Below are 15327 nucleotides of genomic sequence, written 5' to 3'. Positions count from 1 at the left end.
AAGCTGAGAGCCTTCAAGGTACTATCGAGTTTCACATTCCATGCGTGTGGTGCTTGTTGCAGACCGTAGAGTGCCTTTCACAGCTGCAGGACCTTGTGCTCTTCTCCGGCAACGACAAACCCCGGTGAGTGTGTAGCACAAAAATCTCTCTCTCTCTCTCTCTCTCTCTCTCTCTCTCTCGCATTGCTTCCTGTGTTCCTCTGACTAGTTCATCAGAGTGGTTGTGCGAGTAGTCATGCATGCCTGTGTGTGGTCGCTAGCACTAGTCGAGTGGTCATGTGAGTGGTCGGAGTAGCTGCGAGTGGTCGTGGGATTGGAGAGTGCAGCGAGCAGTGTTGGCGTGTGCTCGACAAAGATCGAGGGCCAACAGAATCTTGGGGGGGGGGGTGTTGGGGGGCACTCAAATCGGGTCTGAGGCCATGTGCAGGCGACAGTGGGGTTTCATGGTGGCTACCAGTCATGTGTGAGCAGGGTAGCAACGCGCCGGTGTGGCAATGGCATCATGCAGAGGTGTCGGCCGCTGTTCAGAGGTTGCTGATGTGTATTGGATGGCGTGCGTGCAAAGGAGGCCAGCGACCTTCGTGCCGTTGGTGGCGAGGCTGATACGGTGGATTCATGGGTGCAGAGGGATCGTGGGTGGGAGGTCCAAATTGTTGGCTTTAGCTACTGGAAAAGATTCAGAGGAAGAGGTGGTGGCGATGCCGACGACAGAGTAGATCATCCATATGGAAGACAAAGCAAGATTTATGGTGGACTTGCAGGCAGTGGAGGTAAATTTTAACAAGGAGAATGAGAAGGTTGAGGTATGTTCTTTGAGTTCTTTTGCAAGCTCTGGTCATCGGGATTCGCTTGCCAAGAAGATCGTAGATGCACTGGTGCAGCACTACCCGACTTCAACGCCATGGCTTACCTCGGGTCTCGCCTCTGAGGACCATTAGCGACGTAGTCATGAAGGATGTTCGGACTGGGAGGGGAAGGAGATTGGCACTATCGGCACTCATGGCGAAGGGGGCTTCAGCTACTGGGCTGCAGTCACCAATCCTAGGATCGACGAAGCGACTTGATCGGGAGCTTCAAATTTCAAACAAGGCAAAGGAAGTTGATCCGAGTTCATCGTTGGCGGGGCCCGATGTTGTGCTAGTAGTGATGAGGCAAAGGGCCCCGGTCCTGATAAGGAATGTGCCGAGGCAGGCTTGGTTTATTCGACCTTTAGGCCTGACAAGCCTGTTCGCGTGGACTGGACTGGATAGCGTGTCTAACCTCAATGGAGATGGTAGTATCATTTTTAGGGGTAGTCCCACATTTGATTGATGGGGCCTTTCAATATTACAATATGCATGTCGGTGTATCAGGAACCGGGGGTCCCTGAGGTCCGAGGCCAGGCCAGCCGTCCGCCACGTGTCACCATCCCGCGAGGTCCCTCCCGCGGGATGAGGAAAATCTAAGTTCCGGGAGAAGGTGCTTGGGGTCACAGCCTCTGGTCCCCGAGCACCCCAGTTTCCCGATGACCCGCAGAATCTAAGTTTCGGGAGAAGGTGCTCGGGGCCACAGCCTCTGGTCCCCGAGCACCCCAGTTCCCCGATGACCCGTAGAGTCCAAGTATCGGGAAGAAAGTGCTCGGGGAGGTGCCCGGTCACCCCCGAGCACCCTAGTCCCCCGACGATCAGAAGAGCTAAAGTTCCGGGAGAGAGTGCTCGGGGGGCTGCGTGTGGCAGCCCCCGAGCGCCCAGTTCCCCGAGGGTCAGTGCAAAAGTGCTCGGGAGAGAGTGCTCGGGGTTGCACGTGGCAGCCCCCGAGCGCTCGGTTCCCCGAAGGTTCGTGCGAGAGTGCTCGGAGAGGTAAACAGTGCCCCCGAGCGCCCGGTACCCCGAGGGCAAGGGTAGGCGTTCTCGGGAGAGGGTGCTCGGGGAGGTGAACAGTACCCCCGAGCACTCGGTGCCCTGACGACCCAGAAGGGCTCCTGAGGGGCCCGCCGATGAGGTGTCAACCAGTCAGAGGTCCGAGGCCGCATTTAATGGGCGTGCGCGGCCTGACATCCCCAACTGCTCCCGCCGCAGTGTCAGTCCCTGCCATGCTTTGGCAGAGAGGCGTGGGGCCATTAATTGCACGGGTCCCGTCCCGTATCATTCGGTGTGTCTCGGGATAACATCGCCATGATCAAGGCGTTCCGCCTGCCACCCTGCCGTGGCAGAGGAACAAGACAGGGCGGGCACGCCGGGTGCCTCTGTGGCTGCCCGGTGGGCCCTCTCAACGGCGCCCGTCGCCAGGGCGCCCACAGTGACAAGTGACCGGACGCGCGCCGCGTTTTTTTTCCACCGCCCCAGTCACTTCGCCCAGAGGAAATGATGATGCCTTTTTCAGTCGTGGCGTCTTGGAACTTGTGCCCATTCCTTCCCGTTCGAGGTATGTCGCGGCCGGCGAGTGCATAAAAGGATCAGCATACAGAGAGAGAAAAAAAGAGGCCCAAGTAGTCAACCGAGACACCCAGACGAAGAAGACGAACCCCACAACGAACCAAGCCAACAGACGAAGACATTGCAAGCAAGCCTGAGCAGAGCTCCTGCCGAGGAACAAGGAGCCTCAAGCTATTAGTTAGACACTATATTCTTGTAACCAGATACAGCCTTGAGGGATCCCCCTCAGGATAAGTTATTGCATCCATACAGGAGTAGGGTATTACGCCCCTGTGCGGCCCGAACCTGTCTAAACTCCGGTGCATTTACTTCCCTTTGCACTAGGTCGATCATCCCCCACCACCAGCCGTTGCATTTACTTCCACTTCCATTTATTTCTCCGACGAACTTATTTAGGATCATCCCCCCGGCCGAATCTCTAAAAAGGGGTCTCTCAGGATCCCTGCGACAGGAGTTAATCCTCCGACAGCTGGCACGCCAGGTAGGGGGGAACATCCCTGAATCTGTTCGTTTGTTTTCTTTCACAGGAAAAAATGGCTGGTGGGCACCGTCTCCAGCGTTTCGGCTCCACTTCCAGTGAGGAAATGCTGCCCGACGTCCAGGAGGCCCCAGTCGCTGCTGCGTTCCAGCAGCAGCCACTATCTGCACGCGCGGCATTTCCCTCCCAGGGGGACCAGGGGGCTGGGCCCAGCAGGGCCGGCGCCGGTGCACCATCCGACCCCCATCAGGTGGTCGAAACCCCGGCCGCCAGGTCCGCCTCTGGACAGCGCCGGGTGCCTCTGCGGCGTAGGCTCACCTTCGGCGAAGCCGGCCCCAGAAGTGCGCGACTTGCGGCGCACGCTCTCCTCAGGCATCCGCCTGTCCAGGCAATGCCGAACACTCTGGAAGGCCGCTGGATCCAAGACGTCGTTGCCCTGGTCGGCACTGCTCGCTGCCAGGTCCTGGCCGGGAGTTCTCGCGCCACCACCTAGCGTGGCGCTGCCAGAACCGGCTCATCAATGGGCAACGTTCGCACGTCTTAGCCCTGGCCGCGTCCGAAGCCCAGGACCTCCGCTTGCGTCTCAACGAGCGGAGGGGCCACGAAGATGCGCGTGTCACCCATGAGCGCCAGCGGGAAACCCGGCAGGAGGCCGAGGCTGAGGACCAGGCTTCCTCTTTTCCGGCCCACGATCGCCAGGAATCCGTGGCTCGCCGGCATTCGCCGCAAAGGAACGCCACCCGCGCCGTGGGGTACGGCACCGGCTGCCGTGCCTTCTCTAGTGAACTCTGACGGGTCAAATGGCCCTCCAAGTTCTGCCCCGAGCTGCCAGAGAAGTACGACGGGTCCATCGACCCCGTCGAGTTCCTCCAAATCTACACTACGGCCGTCTAAGCGGCCGAGGGCAGTTAAAAGGTGATGGCAAATTATTTCCATGTTGCCTTGAGGGGCTCTGCCCATTCTTGGCTCATGAACTTACCCCTAGGGTCTATTAGCTCTTGGGATGACCTCTGCCACCAGTTTGTGGCTAACTTTCAGGGCACATTCACGCGCCCCGGCTTGGAGTGCAACACCATCCCGCGGGTGGCCCCCCACGCTGTCATCGTCGCCTTCCGGCAGGGCGTCCGTGACGAGCGGATGCTCGAAAAGCTGGGAACGCACGAAATCGAGACCACTGCGGAACTCTTCGCACTAACCGACAAGTGCGCCAAGGCGGCGGAGGCCCAGGCTTGGCATGCTCCGCGCCCTGAGTGCCCCGCCGTCGACCAACCAAGTTCTTCCCGTTCCGACATGCGGGAAAAGAAGAAGAGAAGGAAGCACGAATCCGCTCCAGTCGAACCGGCCCAGGGCCCTGCCCGTAGGCCGGCCCAAGGGCCCAACCGCCGGCAAGAACGTCGGCCAGCCACCGAAAGGCGGCCCGCGCCCGCAAGGACCCCGGCCAGGGCCCCAGCTCCGACACCAGCAAGGGCACCAGCTCCCGCAAGAGCCCCGGCTCCCGCCCGGGTTCCTGCCCCAGCGAGGGCCCCCGCTTCCACGTGGCCTGAGCTAGGCAAATGGTGCCCCATTCACCATACCAGATGGCACGATCTCACAGAGTGTCGTACGGTCAAAGGCCTCATCGAGCAATGCCAGAGGGAGCGCGACGAGTCCCGCGGGGGAGGCGATGCTGAGGCCGCCCCCGGCAACGCCGAGCTCAGCTTCCAGGAGCCTGAGCATACCGTTGCCTTCATCGACGGCGGCGCCTATACGCCTTCCTCGCGTCGTGGCATCAAGGTCATGCGGCGCAAGGTGTGCTCGACAACCCCGAGCGAGGAGGCCGCCAGGCCCCTGAGGTGGTCGGACGCTCCGATCATGTTCAGCATGGCCGATCACCCCGCGAGTACTGCAGCCGTGGGGCGACTACCCCTGGTGGTGTCCCCCACCGTCTACAATGTCAAGGTCGGCAGAGTGCTGATCGATGGGGGTGCGGGCCTTAACCTCCTATCCAAGGAGGCCTTCGAAAAGTTGCAGGTGTCCTCCAGGCGCCTAAGGCCGTCGCTCCCATTCTGTGGAGTGACACCCGGGCACTCCCTGCCCCTCGGGCAGGTCGAGCTACCCGTGACCTTTGGGAGTCGGGACAACTTCCGTACGGAGAACGTCCTCTTCAACGTCGCGGAGCTCCGCCTCCCCTATAACACCATCCTCGGGCGTCCGGCGCTCGCCAAATTCATGATGGCCGCGCATTATGCGTATCTCACGGTTAAGATGCCGGGCCCAGCAGGCCCCATCTCCGTGATTGCCGACTCCGGCGGCGCCGTTTCCTACGCCGAGCAGTCGTACATGGCTCTGGTCTCAGCTCAGGCTGAGGTCGAAGGCTGCCCAGGGGGCCCGGGACCCTCTTCATCCTAACCCCGACTCGCTGCCGACGCCTCTGTTCCCATGAAGGAGGTCGTGGTGGGCGAAGACGCTACCTAGGTCATCCGGATCGGCGGTGATCTGGGTAGCAAATAGGAAAGCGCGCTCGTCACCTTCCTCCGGGCTAACGCAGACGTGTTTGCATGGCAACCGTCCGACATGCCCGGGATCCCTAGGGAGGTGATCGAGCATCACTTGGCGGTGCGCCCGGACGCCCGCCTGGTGAAGCAGAAGGTCCGGCGGCAGGCTCCTGAGCGCCAGGAGTTCATCCGGGAGCAAGTCAGCAAGCTCCTTAACGCCGGATTCATCCGAGAGGTCCTCCACCCCGACTGGCTGGCGAATCCAGTTATCGTCCCGAAGGCCAACGGCAAGCTCTGCATGTGTGTGGATTACACTGATCTGAATAAGGCTTGCCCTAAAGATCTTTTTCCCTTGCCCCGCATAGATCAAATTGTAGAAGCAACCGCGGGATGTGATCTTTTATGTTTTTTAGATGCAAACTCTGGGTATCACCAGATCCGCATGGCCGTAGAGGATGGAGAAAAAACTGCCTTTACCACCTCGGTGGGGACTTATTGTTATATTTCAATGCCTTTTAGTTTGCGCAATGCTGGGTCTTCTTTCCAGCGTGCCATTCGCATTACCCTTGATTCGCAGGTTGGTCGCAACGTCGAGGCCTACATCGACGATCTCGTGGTCAAATCCCGAGACCGCGCCACCCTGCTCGAAGACCTTGCCGAGACTTTCAACAGTCTCCGCACCACCCGCCTCAAGCTCAACCCCGAGAAGTGTGTCTTCGGGGTGTCGGCGGGCAAGCTCCTCGGATTCTTGGTTTCCGGCCGAGGAATCGAGGCCAATCCAGAGAAGATCCGGGCCATCGAGCAGATGCGACCCCCGGCTCGACTCAAAGAGGTCCAGTGTCTCGCCGGCTGTATGGCGGCCCTCGGGCGCTTCATCTCCAATCTCGGGGAGCGAGGGCTCCCCCTCTTCAAGCTTCTGAAGAAGACCGGTCGTTTCGACTGGACGTCGGAGGCCGAACAGGCCCTCTGCGATATGAAGAAGTACCTCACCTCATCACCCGTGCTGGTGGCTCCCTCCGAAGGTGAGCCCCTACTGCTCTACGTATCGGCCACTCCTCAGGTCGTAAGCATGGTGTTGGTGGTGGAGCGTGACGAGTGTGCGGGGCCAGATGCTAGGTCCCAGCTCCCGGCCGCCCCCGGGCACTCCCCAATCCTCGCGGCTCCCCACGGGCAGGGGGTCGAGCCTGAGCACTTGGCTCCCCCCGAGCAGGGGGTCGAGCCCGAGCACTTGGCTCCCCCTGAGCAAGGGGTCGAGTCCGAGCACTCTACTCCTCCCGACCATGGAGTCGAGCCCGGGCACCCGGCCAACCCCGACCACGCCATCGAGGCTGGGGGCTGTAACAGCCCCTTGGGTGAAGCCGTCGCCCGGGCCCACCGGGTACAACGATCGGTGTACTTCGTCAGTGAAGTCCTCCGGGAGGCCAAGGCAAGGTATCCCCAGGCTCAGAAGCTGCTCTACGCCATGCTCATCGCTTCCCGAAAGATGCGCCATTACTTTCAAGCGCACAAGGTCTCGGTGGTTACCACGTATCCGCTGGGACCCATCCTCCGGAACCGAGAAGGCATCGGGCGAGTTGTCAAGTGGGCGGTGGAGCTGGAGGAGTTTGACCTACACTTTGTCAGTCGCCAGGCGATCAAAAGCCAAGCGCTCTCTGACTTCATGGCAGAGTGGACACCCATCCCCGAGGTCATCCCAGAAGAGATTTCTGCGTATCCCGGGCACGGCGCGCCCGGATACTGGGTCATGCACTTCGACGGTTCCCTCACGTTGAAAGGCGCGGGGGCCGGAGTGGTTCTCACCTCCTCAACGGGTGAAGAACTCCGGTATGTTGTGCAGCTGCAGTTCCGCGCATCCAACAACATGGCGGAATATGAAGGCCTCATCGCCGGCCTCCGAGCTGCGGTGGGGCTCGGGATTCGTCGCCTCCTGGTCAAAGGAGACTCCCAGCTGGTGATCAACTAGGTGTCCAAAGAGTACCAGTGCACGGATCCTCAAATGGCGGCGTACGTGGCAGCAGCCAGGAAGCTGGAGAAGCGCTTCGATGGCCTGGAGTTGCGGTACATTCCTCGCTGCGACAACGCTCTAGCCGACGAGCTCTCCCGCCTGGCCTCCTCCCGTGCGCGCGTCCATTCCGGAGTATTTGAAGAAAGACTCACACGGCCTTCTGTCCTGCCTGCCGAACAGGACGAAGGGGAAACCTCGAACTCAATTCAGGGAACCCCGGCGGTACCCTCAGTGGGAAGCCCCGTCAGGGTGCCGTCGTCCGGCGAGTGCGCTGCACTTGCTGAATGTTCTCAAGATGCCTCGTGGATGGACGACATCCGAGGGTACTTGAAGGAAAAGTCCCTTCCCGGGGATGAGGCGTCTACCAAAAGAGTTGCTCGGCAGTCCAAACGCTATGCCATAGTGGATGGGGATCTCTACCGGCGTAGCACAGGAGGCGTCCTCCTGAAATGCATCTCCCAGGCAGAAGGCGGCGAGCTTCTCGCTGAGATCCACGAGGGCGAGTGCGGTGCCCATTCATCGTTCTGCGCGCTGGTCGGGAAGGCCTTCCGGCAAGGTTTCTACTGGCCTACAGCTCTCCAGGATGCTTCCGAGCTGGTTCGGCGCTGCAGGGCGTGCCAGTTCCATGCAAAGCAGATTCCCCAGCCAGTCAGGCTCTTCACACCATCCCCCTGTCATGGCCTTTCGCGGTCTGGGGGTTGGACATTCTGGGTTCATTCCCCCGAGCAATCGGGGGCTATGAGTACCTCTACGTCGCCATCGACAAGTTCACCAAGTGGCCGGAGGCGGTCCCAGTCATCAAGGTGACCAAGAACACGGTGCTCCAGTTTATCCGCGGCATCACCAGTCGCTTTGGCGTCCCGAACCGGATCATCACCGACAATGGCCCCCAGTTCACGAGTGCCCTGTTCGGGGACTACTGCGAAGACCTCGGCATCAAGCTCTGCTTCGCCTCCGTCGCTCATCCTCGGAGTAACGGGCAAGTCGAGCGCGCCAACGCGGAGATATTGAAGGGCCTCAAAACCCGAACTTATGACGTGCTCGCAAAGCATGGGAAGGGATGGGTGGACGAGCTGCCCACCGTGCTATGGGCTAATCGGACCACGCCAAGCCGCGCCACCGGGGAGACTCCATACTTCCTCGTCTACGGCGCTGAGGCGGTCCTCCCCTCCGAGCTAACCCTAGGCTCCCCTCGGGTGCATGCCTATTCAGAAGGCGAACAAGAGCAGCAGAGGCGCGACGACGTCGATTACCTGGAGGAGCGCAGGCGGCGTGCCGCCGTCCGGGCGGCTCGGTACCAGCAAAGCTTGCGGCGTTATCACCAACGCCACGTCCGGGCATGGTCCTTTGAGGTTGGGGATCTAGTTCTCCGACGCGTCCAGTCGCGCGAAGGAAAGAATAAGCTGTCCCCCATGTGGGAAGGTCCCTTCACCGTGATCGGGGTCCCGCGAGAAGGTTCTTTCAGGTTGGCAGCAGAAGATGGGCAGCCGCTTCCCAACCCGTGGAACATTGAGCACCTGCGCAGGTTCTACCCGTAGACGGCCATGCTCGCGGCTCAGGTCAACTAGGCTGGGGGCTTCGCCCCCGCCCAAGTTAACCGGGGGCAATCACTAGCTGGGTAAGTCACCCAACCTTGTAAAATTTGTCAATTCAGTGTAAATGTTAATGTGCAATCGTATGTCAATTTAGCTCTTCTGGATTCCATATGTTTAATCTGTCTGGTGAGATGCTCGATTGTGCGAGAAAAGTTCGCTCTCTCATTTTCCCCGCTGATAAAAGAATCTCGATTGGTATGCACGCGGGCATCTGCCGCTGGCTTACGTCCGATGTGGTAGGCTGTGGTGTTCGGTGTCCTGGCTGATCTCCGGGCACTACCGAGTCCCTGGGTGCTCTGGGTAATCCTATCGCTCGAGCCGCTCGAGTAGTCCAGAGCTCAGGCCCCAGGGGCGGGCTGTCGGTGCTCGGTCTGGTCTGTCATACCCAGGCGCCACCGAACCATAGGACCTTTGGGTTATGCCTTCTGCCCGCTCTTGTCCGCCGGTCTGGGTATTCAAGAGGTCTCGGGTCGAAAACGAGAACAATCTATAACAAGTACCGCACTAACAGAGCGCACCAAGCAAAGAAATTCCCTATTCCCTCTTAAGTCACAGGTCGACAATCAAAGCAAAAGCAGCCCGACTGCGAAGGCCTCGATGCCCAGGTCGCTGATCGGCCCCAAGGGTCCTCGGGTGGTCCTACCGCTTAGGCATGAGTGGTCGAGATCACCCGACCCCGGGCTCCTCGCGTGCCCCTTGACGCTCGGGCGCCCCGGCTGAAGGAACCAAGCCCCCGGGCACCCCGAGCTCTGAGCGCACGCTCCTCCTGGATCGACCGGCCGAAAGGCCAACAACTGTATAATGAGTGATTAAATTCAGATGAATTTACGTTCAATAGTATTTTGTTCCCGAGTCATCCTCGGGGGCCCTCGTATTCTAATCTGCCCGGTGAGATGATCTCCTCGCGCACAAAACCCTACCGTGTGTCTACTTTTTCCTAGAATGACAAAACGGTCCGTAGAAAGGTGTACCGTACGCGCGGTAATGTCCGACTGAAGTCTTTCATGGTGGTCGTGGTGTTCGGTCCGCTTTTAAGGGCCCCGAGCACTACCGAGTCCCTGGGTGCCCTGGGTAATCCTATCGCTCGAGCCACTCAAGTAGTCTGGAGCTTAGGCCTCAGGGGCGGGCTGTCGGTGCTCGGTTCGGTCCGTCTTAAGCCCAGGCACCACCGAACCATGGGGACTCTTGGTCGCATTCCCGCCCGTGTGTGTCTCCGGTCTGCTAGCTGAGTGGTCGCAAGGTGAAAAATTGTTCACCGGTCATGGCGTGTTCCGTGCTGGTTCGATCTATCTCCCGAGTAGGGAAGCTCGTGACTTTGTCTCTTGACTTAGTCGGTGCGGACTCGCGAGGGCTCGGGGGCTGAACGCGCCAAGGAAGACGATCGGGACGACTTCGTTCTCGGGGACGGAAAGGTCGGAAACGGTCCGACTGAGTACTCCCCGGGGCTTCAAGGAAAAACATCAGAGGAAACGCTAAGTACTCAAGAGCACCGGAGTTGCGAGCCCAAAGAAAAGCTTCCATTATATTTACAAAGGGGATACAAGCATTTCTAAGGGATCACTCCCATATTTACATCCAGCCAAGATAAAAATAAAAGAAGAGGAAACTACTACAAAAGCCTAATCGGAGGCAGAGTCGGCGTCGGAATCATCTTGGCCATCCCCGGGGGCTGGCGGCGGCGGCACTTCTCGCCTGAAGCCGGCCGCCACCTCGGCAGCGGTGCTCCGAACTGCTTCCCAAGCGACCTCTCCCTCGGCTTCGACCACTCCTTCCCGCGCTGGCTCCAGCGGGAAGTTCGAGTCTCTGCTCTGCTAGCAGGCCAGGACGTGCTCGGCCACCGCTTGGGCCAAGCCGCGTCCTTCCCGGGTGGCGAGCTCCTGGACGGCCCAGGGCAGCGCCTCGAGGCGCTCGCAGACTTGCTGAAGCCCTAGGACTTGTCGTCCTGGGCCATCGCTCTTCTTGTCCGTGACGAGTCGGCCAAGGTCGGCCCTCTCCACGGCCCACCGCATCCGCCGGAGTACGTCCTCCAACATCTGCTGCAAGTCGACCTGCGAGACAAAGCCAGCCTCGAGCTTCTCCTTCGCGGCCCGCAGCTGCTCCTCGAGTCCCTGGCCCTCGGCCGCGCCAAAAGAGCCGGCGTCGGTTGCTGGGCCGGCGGCTTGCTTCGTCCGCGCCACCAGTTCGGACAAGGCGCGCTCACGGGCGGTCAGCTCCGCCTCGTGTTTAGTGTTCTCCTCCTCCCTGGTGGCAACAGCCGCCACCGCCGCAGCAGCCTCCCCCTCCCGGCGGGTCAGCGAGTCTTCCCAGGTGCCCAGCTCCGCCACCGTAATCTCGTTGTCGACCTCCCGGATGGAGACGTCCTCCTCCCACCGTCGGACATCTCCGTCAATTCTCTGGAGCTCATCCTTCCAATGTTGGAGGCTAGCACGCGTCCGATCGGCCTCGCCGGAGGTCCTCCGCCGCCTTCTCGCGGCCCGCGACCGCCTCCTCCCGTTTCTGCGCCTGCGCCTCCCTGGCGAGGGCCTCGGCAGCCTGCTGCCGCGATGCCTCCGCCAGGCAGGCGGCGTCTTCTAGCTCCCGCGCGGCTTCGGTGCGAGCGGTCTTCAAAATCTCCCGCTCCCGCGCGACCTCCGCGCGGGTATCTTCCAAAAGCTTCTGCTCTCGTGCAGCCGCTACACGGGCCTCTTCCCGGGCATTCGTAAGCTGCGCCCTCTCCAAGACCAGCCGGGCGCGCTCCGCTTCAAGCTGCCCCTCCTTCGCGTCCACCGCCGCGCCCAGCCGCTCGACCGCCGCATCTGCCGGCCCCGGCAAGGCCGCTGCTTCCGCCATCAACCGCCCCGGGCTCTGCACGCCCGGGGTAGGTTCCACCAGCGCCGAGGGTTCGGGCGACGGCTGCGTCCCCACCTCCGCCGCCACTTCCACCGTCCTCCCCTCGGCCGCCGTGTCCGCTGGCCCCCCCGCCATCGCTGCGTCTGCCTGCCTCGGCTCGGCCTTCGGGCTTGGCTCTGGCTCCAGCGCCGGCGTTCCTTCGCCCTCGGCGGCGCCCGTGGGTGGCCTGCAGGAGATAGGTGAAGGTCAAAACCGAAGTCTAGTTCGGGCGAAGAACGCCCAAGAAAAAGCGAAGAATGAAACTTACGCGGTCGTAGTTCCCCGGTACTGCCATTTGGCCGCCGGGAGCCTGAACTCCGGGTCCGGCAGTGCCGGCCCGGAATCCTCCCGCCGCCTCTTCCGCCGGGGGCTCGGCAGGACCGCCGCGCGGTCTCCAGGTGCCGAGTCAGGCCCCATCCTCACAAGGCGCGGCTCCAGGGCCGGGAACGCCGCCAACGCCGATGGCGACGGCGGGGAATTTGGCACGGGGATGTAGATTCAGGGTCGTTTCCCCCGGTCTCCTGGCGCCGCCACCGCTGCGCTGTCGGCGGTGCCCTCTTCTCCGGTGCGGCGGCTGTTGCCCGCAGCGGCTCCACCACCGGCCTGCGGCTCGCTGCACGCGGCGCCCAAGCCACCGGCCCGCACTGGGCTGCTCGCGGTCTTCTCGCTGGCCACCTCGTCCAATCCAGGGAGCTCGGGGGCCTCGGGGCTTCGGCTCCTCGGCCGGTCAACGAGCCCCTGGGCGTCGAACTCCGGCAACTTCGCCAGGATCGCCGCGCGCTCGGGGTTAGCGCAGAGCGCCATTTCCGGCCACGGGAGCTCCGCCCGGCTCATGTCTTCCACGCCGGTCACCACTCGGGTCATGCCCCTCAGCTCTGCTAGGCCCAGGTCCCAGCTTGCACCGATTTGGGTCCGGGTGATATCTTTGGGCCCGGTGTAGAGCCAGCACGGCTGGGCCCATTCCCGCAGGGGCGCCAGGCGGCGGCGCAAGAAGTCCGCCACCACCATTACCGAGGTCAGCCCGGAGTCACGCAGGAATCTGATGCGCTCAAACACCGGCTCCAGCCTCGCGTCCTCCGGTGGCGGCACCTCCCACGTCAACTTATGGGGCTCCGCCGCCAATTCTGGTAGGGCAAGACGATCATGAGGGTCGACATCGATGAAGAACCAGTCCCGCCGCCACTCCTCCCACTTGCTGCGCAGCACCTGGGGGATGTACTGCTCCCCCAGGTCGTCTCGCAGCCGAAAATTGCAGCACCCCGCGACGTCCGTCTTGGAATACCCCCTCTTCTTCCCGGCTGACTGCAGGATGAAGAAATGTCAAAGAAGTGTCACCGAAGGCGCCACTCCCACGAACATCTCGCACAAATGCGCGAACACCGCCAGCACTACGACGGAGTTGGGGCTCAGGTGCACCAACTGGATGCCGTAGGTGTCGAGGACTTGGAGAAAGAACATTGAGAACGGCGGCACCAGTCCCGCCGCCACAAAAGACGTGAACAAGACGACGCGCCCCGGAATGGTTCGTGCGAGAGTGCTCGGGGAGGTAAACAGTGCCCCCGAGCACCCGGTACCCTGAGGGCAAGGGTAGGCGTTCTCGGGAAAGGGTGCTCGGGGAGGTGAACAGTACCCCTGAGCACTCGGTGCCCCGACGACCCAGATGGGCTCCCGAGGGGCCCGCCGATGAGGTGTCAACCAGTCAGAGGTCCGAGGCCGCATTTAATGGGCGTGCGCGGCCTGACATCCCCAACTGCTCCCGCCGCAGTGTCAGTCCCTGCCATGCTTTGGCAGAGAGGCGTGGGGCCATTAATTGCACGGGTCCCGTCCCGTATCATCCGGTGTGTCTCGGGATAACATCGCCATGATCAAGGCGTTCCGCCTGCCACCCTGCCGTGGCAAAGGAACAAGACAGGGCGGGCACGCCGGGTGCCTCTGTGGCTGCCCGGTGGGCCCTCTCAACGGCGCCCGTCGCCAGGGCGCCCACAGTGACAAGTGACCGGACGCGCGCCGCGTTTTTTTTCCACCGCCCCAGTCACTTCGCCCAGAGGAAATGATGATGCCTTTTTCAGTCGTGGCGTCTTGGAACTTGTGCCCCTTCCTTCCCGTCGAGGTATGTCGCGGCCGGCGAGTTCATAAAAGGATCGGCATACAGAGAGAGAGAAAAAGAGGCCCAAGTAGTCAACCGAGACACCCAGACGAAGAAGACGAACCCCACAACGAACCAAGCCAACAGACGAAGACATTGCAAGCAAGCCTGAGCAGAGCTCCTGCCGAGGAACAAGGAGCCTCAAGCTCTTAGTTAGACACTATATTCTTGTAACCAGATACATCCTTGAGGGATCCCCCCCAGGATAAGTTATTGCATCCATACAGGAGTAGGGTATTACGCCCCCGTGCGGCCCGAACCTGTCTAAACTCCGGTGCATTTACTTCCCTTTGCACTAGGTCGATCATCCCCCACCACCAGCCGTTGCATTTACTTCCACTTCCATTTATTTCTCCGACGAACTTATTCAGGATCATCCCCCCGGCCGAATCTCTAAAAAGGGGTCTCTCGGGATCCCTGCGACATGAGTTAATCCTCCGACAATGCAGATGATACTATTATTTTTGTAGGCCATGATATTGAAGGCTAAGAGCATGAAGCTCTTTATATGTACCTTTGAGTAATTGTCAGGCCTAAAGATCAATTTCTATAAAAACAAGTTATTTTGCTTAGGGGAAGCAAAAGATTGTGAGTATCGGTATTCACAATTGTTTGGATGTGGGATAAGTGATTACCCTTTTAGATACTTAAGAATTCGTATGCACTATAGAAAACTTAGCAACAATGATTGGAAAATGGTGGAAGAAACATTTCAAAACAATTAAGAGTAGCAGGAAGGGCAAACATTTGTCATATGGTGGTAGATTTGTCTTTGTTAATTCTATTCTAAGCGGTCTTTCTATGTTCATGTTATCTTTCTTTGAAGTCCTTAGAGGGGTTCCCAAAAGATTGGACTATTATCAGTTCAAATTTTTCTGGCAGAGTGATGAACAAAAAAAGAAATATAGACTTGCTAAATTGAACATGTTGTGTAGACCTAAGGAATGCCTATTCAAGTTGATTAATGAGGATGGGATATGACAGAGATTACTTAAAAATAAATACATAGGTAATGAACTCTAGGGAGCAACCGGTGAACTCTAGGGAGTTTGACTTATACTCCACGGTCGTTCTCCGAAAAGCAGTGACACCATTAATGAACTCTAGGGTGCAACGGTCTATATCGTATATCCATCTACATTTAATCATAACAAATTAAATTTCAGTAAATCAAAAAAATGATCACATAATGATTTATTCATTATTTGAAAATCTTTTAAATTAATAAACATCAAATAGGAATATAATACTAAATAATTAAAATTAATATACTAAAGGGTAAATGCATTTAAAATATCAATATAACTAATCTATATCAATTTCATAAGAATAATCACAATTAAAAAC

The sequence above is a fragment of the Phragmites australis genome, chromosome 12 (genome assembly GCF_958298935.1).
Source record: "Phragmites australis chromosome 12, lpPhrAust1.1, whole genome shotgun sequence".
Classification (NCBI taxonomy): Eukaryota; Viridiplantae; Streptophyta; class Magnoliopsida; order Poales; family Poaceae; genus Phragmites; species Phragmites australis.
Note: the sequence above shows the minus strand (reverse complement) of the source record.